This window comes from Zalophus californianus, chromosome X (assembly GCF_009762305.2).
Source record: "Zalophus californianus isolate mZalCal1 chromosome X, mZalCal1.pri.v2, whole genome shotgun sequence".
NCBI classification, from domain to species: Eukaryota; Metazoa; Chordata; class Mammalia; order Carnivora; family Otariidae; genus Zalophus; species Zalophus californianus.
Window position 1 is genome coordinate 123,050,728 of NC_045612.1, and position 6,000 is coordinate 123,056,727.

A 6,000-nucleotide genomic window follows, 5' to 3' on the forward strand; every position below is an offset into this window, starting at 1 on the left:
ACTTGGGACCTTCGCGGGGCTCTCCCTTCGCCCCCTCCCATCTAGAGTTCCGCCCTTCTCCTTCCAGGTTAAACCAGGGACTCAGGCGGCGCATCAGCAAAGAAAAACATCCAGAAGTCGGATCAAGCTACATGGGACTATACAAACCAGAAACGGTTGCAGATGCAATAGGAGGTGGGTTTTTGTTTCTTTGGGGGTTCCGCTTCACATCATCACCGACTTCGGGGTTTTAAAAAAAAAAAAACCACCTCCGACTCTAACTTTGTGGAATTTCCAATGCAGTTGGCTCGGAGAATGCCAGGCCGTGCAGCGAGTTGGGGCGAGGCCTGACCGCGCGCTCCGGCAACGCACGTGAAGTCCAGGCCCTACCCCAGCGCGAGCGGGCCTCTAGCGACCCCAAATTGTCACATACCAGGCGGTCACCGACACCCGAAGGCGCACCCCCACGCCGTTCCGAGCACCACCGCCCCCCACCCCCCGTAGGGATGGTCCCCCCGGGAAGCACAGCCCAGGACACCGATCTGGGGGCACCCCTCCCCCGAGCCCCAGGAGCAACAGGTCTGCACCCTCTCCAGGCCGCACTCTGCAGACCCCGCCTCACCAGGGGCGCCCCCCCCCAAACACACACACAGATGTCGCCCTCAGCCAAGTCCCCTCGCTCGGGCCGGGGAGCTCCGGACTTCCTTGACAGTTTCTGCGTCTCGGAAACTGAGCAGCCACCGGGCCCGCGCCGCCTCGCCCGCCACTCACTCTACTGCGCGCCGCCGCGCTTCCAGCCGGTCCCGGGCGGGCTGGCCGGCGCCCGGGGATGAATGGGGCGCCCCTCCCCCACGGGGGGGGGAATCCCGCGGCGGCGCAGGTTCGCTCGGCCAGCCCCAGAATCAGCAGACAAAGGGACACCGGGGGACAGACCGAGCGCTTCCCCAAACTTACCAGCCGCCTCCCCCTCCCCAGGACAAAGCCCCCCCCAACCTCCGCCCGCCCCCGAAGCGCCGGCACTTTGGGGAGCGGCCACCTCGGGGTATTGTTCAGCCTGCAGGGAGCGCGCCGCACCCCAGCCCGAGCCCCGGGGACAGTTGGGGACCTGCCCCTCCAGAGCCCCGGCGGCGGGCGGAGCGTGCGGGCGCCCCGAGCCGCCCGCCAGCACCCCCCACCCCCGCCGGAGAAGTTTGCGGCCCCTGCCCCGCGCCCGGCCGGCTGAGCCCCGCGCACTCACCTCGCCGCCAGCAGCGCAACTTGTGGCGGCGCCGCGGCGCGCCGAACCTCCCTGTCGCCGGCCGTCGCCGAGACCGGGCCGTGCCGCGGCCGACGAGGGCCCGGCGCCCTGGAGCAGCCGCGCGCCGCCCCCGGGCCGCCCCCGCCCCGCCGCCGCGAGTCCCGGAGAGGCGCGGGCGCTGGAAAGTTTCGGGTGCCGAATGGCGGCCGAGGGCGCTGCGGCGGCGGCGGGGCGGGGGCGCTGGCGGCTCCTCGCTCCCGAGAGCGGAGAGTGGGGGGGGGGGCTGGGGCGGGAGCGGCGGCGGCGGTGGTAGTGGCGGCGGCGGCGGGAGAGGGCGGGACGGCGGGAGGGACCGGCACGGGCAGTGACCTCCGGGTTGGTGCGGGTGGAGGGCGAGCGGCCGCCAGCGCGCCGGCCCGGGCCGGGAGGACTTCCAGGGGGGCCGCCGCCGCCCGGGCCAGCCCCTCCCCCACAGCCGGGGGGGGAGGAGCGCGCCCCAACCCCCCCAACCCGTCCCCACCGCCACGGCGAGGGGGAGGGGAACCCGAGTCCATTCGGCCCCGCCCCTGCGCCCTGTGGGGGGGGGGTCGCGCCCCAAACCTGCCCCTCCCCCACGGCCGGGGGAGGGGACTCCAGGCCCGCCCCTCCCCCACGGCGAAGGGGGGCTAGAGTCCGCACCCCCCCCACGGCCTCTGGGGAGGCTCCGCGTCCCAATGCAGCCCCTACCCCCACGGTGGGGGGACCTGCGACCCTACGCAGCCCTTCAACCCGCGCTCTCCCCTCGCCCCCACGCCTAGCGTGGGTGAGGGGAACTCGGGCCTCTCCCTTTCCCCGTGGCCTCCAGGAGGATGAAGGAAACACGGGCCTACCCCCACGCAGTCCTCTTCCCAAACCCTGCCTCCCCACCCCCCAGCCAAGAGGGGACAGGAACCCGGGCCACCACCCCCGCGGTTTCCAGGGGGGGGAAGGGGAACCCGAGTTACTGCTAAGAGTGTTACCCTCCCCCACCTCAAAAAAGCTGCTCAGCTGCCTTAACATCCCCCTGCAAGCTGCCCGAGGGTGCATCTCTCTCAAAATGGGCGGCTTAGAGGACACCCCAAAGGCCTCCTCCCCCTCCCAAAAAAGTGGGGACTCAGGCGGAGCCTCGACCTTTGCAAAACACCTCCCGGAAAGAGCCAGAAATGCTTCGGGAGAAAGAAACTCAGACACACAGAAGTGGAGGCCAGGAGCTCGGTTGAGGGGGGGCGGAGGGGGCCTCTGGGGTTGGGGGTACCTGGGACCTCGGGCGTCCTCACTCCCGACCCCCACCCCACCCACAGGCTTTGGCAAAGGGTTTTCTGTTGCAATGGCTTATTCGGCCCAGCCCTAGCGCACCGAAGTCCCCAGAGCTTCCCCCTCCCCTCCAGTTTGGAGACCCCTGCCTACCACTCTCGGTCTTAATTCAATTAAACAGATACCGCGCCCACCACCCAGCACTTTAGCGTCTGCTTTGTTGAATATTTTAAAATAACTCTGCCCCTCCCTTTGGTGTATAATGAGCTTTGCGCTCAGAGCCCAGTACACTCAGCATTTTAAACTGTAACCTCACTTGCTCCTTTCTGGGACACTGGACCATTTGTTGTTCAGGTTGTTGGGGGGGGGGAGGGGCCCGAGGTGAGTTTTTAAGGGGCTGGTCCTCCATCAAAAAGGCGGACCTAAAAATTACTCTGCCAAATATTGCTGTAAAACGTCAATGATGTAAAACGACTGTTGCTACACCATTATTAGAGCACATCAATAAAAAATACACACTTACACAGTCTCCATAATTGTGAATCAGCAGGATAGATAGTGTCTTATTATGTATCAGTTGCCATTCAAGGCCCCCCAAAAGGACGTGGGGGGGGGCCTTCCCTTGAGCCTGCCCTTCGTTGCTCCCCGGCTCCCTGGGCTTGTGCGGACTGATGCTGAGGTATTACATGCAATAGAAAAACCAAGGGTGCAATTGAAAGCCCGAGCAAGCTCATGATGCAACCCTGCCCGGGTTACACGTGCTTCCCTTCCCCCACCGCCTGCTGGTGGGAGCGCTGCGTTTTTTCCGCCTGTAGGGTCACATTGTGGTTGATTGATTCTCCTTTCGCCTTGCTCAGTCATTCAGATTTGGAAAGTAAATAACAAGTTGACATCATTACAGCTCTCGGCATTACGGGGACGCGGCCCTTGGCTACCGCACACTTCCGAGTAGCTGCGCCAGCAAAAACTGGCCCTCTGGCTTGCCGGCCCTGCCTGTCGGTGAGCTGCTTGGAAATTCCGAGCTGAACTTGGTGAAAAGGCCTCTTTGTATGTTTTGATTACTTGGCAGGTGCCAATCATTTAAAGTATAGGAAAGTGGTGGAAATCCTCACTCCAAACTATGACCGCTGTGACCAATTTTTACAGCTGGCCTTCGGTTACTTACATTGCGAATGAGCTCAGAATCCATCGTGTCTCTTTGGTACTGTCCCTACAGTCCCAAAGGTCTTCTTGCAAAGTAAGGAACGTGGCTTACCCTAGGACCCCTAAGGGACTTTGTAAGACCCCAGTCAGGAAAATAGACCGCCTACGTTTATCATGATATCACTGAAATTCCTCTTTCTGAAATGCTAGATGGGCGGTAGGTAGGGGGTAAATTAGACTATTTTATCTCATGTGTTTTGCAGATTTCTCAAATGTGTGTCCTGTCAGGTGGGAGAAAACAAGGAAAACAGGAAATAAAGCAGAGCAGGAAAGGAGCACCGTGAAAAAAGTAAAAGTTAATATGGAGAGTGTGAGCAGCAATGATTTCCGCCCGTATCCACGACACAAGATCTACATGCCAAACAATTATTTTTGGTTGCTGACTGGACGGAGCTGACGAGAGTCGGCTTGGAACAAATGCTATCAGTATTTCCCCCTAAACAGTAGCCAAAATTTTAATTAAAAGGCAGGAGGAGCCCACTCAAATATACTTAACTAATGTGAGGAAAGGAGCAAAGGGATTTTAATGGAGAAGGAATATCCTTTTTAACAAATGGTTCTAGAACAATTGGACCTCCATATGCAAAAAATAAGAATCTAGCTACAGACCTTATGCTTTTCACCAAAACTGACTCAAAATGAATCATAGGTCTAAATGTAAAAGGAAAAACTATAAAACGTCTACAAGGTAACATAGGAGAAAATCTATATGACCTCAGGTTTAGCAGAGAGTTTTTAGATAACAACACCCAAAGCACAATCCATTAAAGAAAAAAAAAAACTGTTAAGTTGAACTTCATCAAAATTAAAAACATCTGCTCTGCAAAAGGCACCATTAAGAGAATGAAAAGACAAGCCACAGACTGGGAGAAGATATTTGCAAAATCCATATCTGATAAAGGATTATATCCAAAATATACAAAGAACTTTTAAAACTCAAGAAAACAACCTAATTTAAAAATGGGCAAAAGATCTGGAAATATCTCACCAAAGAGATATACAAATGGCAAATAGGCATATGAAGATGCTGAACATCATTTATCACTAGGAAATTGCACATTAAAACAAAATACCAGGGCACCTGTCTGGCTCAGCGGGCGGAGCTTGTGACTCTTGATATTAGGGTTGTGAGTTTGAGCCCCACACTGGCTGTGGCTATTACTTAAATAAATAAACTTTAAAAAAAATAAATAAAACAAAATACCATCTCACATCTATTAAAATAGTCCCCCCCTCCCCATGACAACAGCAAATGCTAACAGGATGAAGAGCGAGAGGAACTCGCATACATTGCTGGTGAAATACAAAATGGTGTGGCCACTTTGGAAGACGGTTTAGCATTTTCCAAATGCTAGACATAGTCTTACCATATAACCCAGCGATTGTGCTCCTGGGTATTTACCCAACTAAGTTGAAAACATGTCTACACAAAACCCGCATGGGAGTGTTTACAGCAGCTTTACTCATAATGGCCAAACACAGAAAGCAGCCAAGGTGCCCTTCAGTAGGTGAATGGAGAAACTGTGGCCCATCCATACGACGGAATATTATTCAGTCATAAAAAGAAATGAGCTATCAAGCCATGATAAGACAGGGAGGAACTTTAAAATGCATATCACTAAGGGAAAGAAGCTAACCTGAAAAGGCTATATGCTATATGCTTCCAACTCTGTGACACTCTAGAAAAGGCAAAACTAAGAAGATGGGCGGATGCCAGGGGTTCTGAGGATGGGAGACGAGTGATGGACAGATGGAGCACTGGGAATTTTCAAGGCAATAAAACTATTCCAAATGGTACTGTAACAGCAGATACAGGACATTTTACATTTGTCCAAACACTTAGAGCTGCACAACACAAACAGTGAATGCTAATGTAAACTCTGGATGTTATCGATATTGATTCATTAATTGTAACAAATGCACCACACTTAGGAAAGACGTTAGCACTAGAACCTGTATGTGAGAGGCGGATACTATGGGAATTCTGTACTATATGCTGAATTGTTTTCTAGATCTAAAACTGTTCTTCCAAAAAAAAAAAAAAAGTCCATTCTTTAAAAAACAAAAAAGAGTAGGAAGAGGTAGTAAACTTCTCATGAGACTTACTGTCCAGTTTTCATTGACTCCAGTATCTAATTTCCCCCGCCCCTGGGCTCATCTGACTTTCAAAGATTCCTAACACATAGGCCAATACTTGTTTCCATGAGTGGCCCACTCAGAAAGCCCTGAGATTCCGGAACTGACGTGCTAGATGTGGCAACGACCCCTCCTTGACGTTCACGGAGCATGTCTTAGCTCTGAGTAAGCGT

General features: G+C 54.9%; 1 protein-coding gene across 4 annotated transcripts in view; it reads right to left on the reverse strand.

Moving 5' to 3' along the window:
- The window catches only part of TBL1X (transducin beta like 1 X-linked), a 213,048-nt gene extending 209,897 nt beyond the window's left edge, over positions 1-3,151 (reverse strand). For 2 of the 4 annotated variants that reach the window (XM_027609268.2, XM_027609266.2), the window contains exon 1: positions 3,012-3,151. The gene's annotated coding sequence lies outside the window, so the exon portion shown is untranslated. Of the gene's footprint in view, positions 1-1,216; positions 1,455-3,011 lie in introns of those variants that run through there. The other 2 variants (XM_027609267.2, XM_027609265.2) reach the window with 2 other exon arrangements.
- Between the last annotated feature and the right edge of the window lie 2,849 nt (positions 3,152-6,000).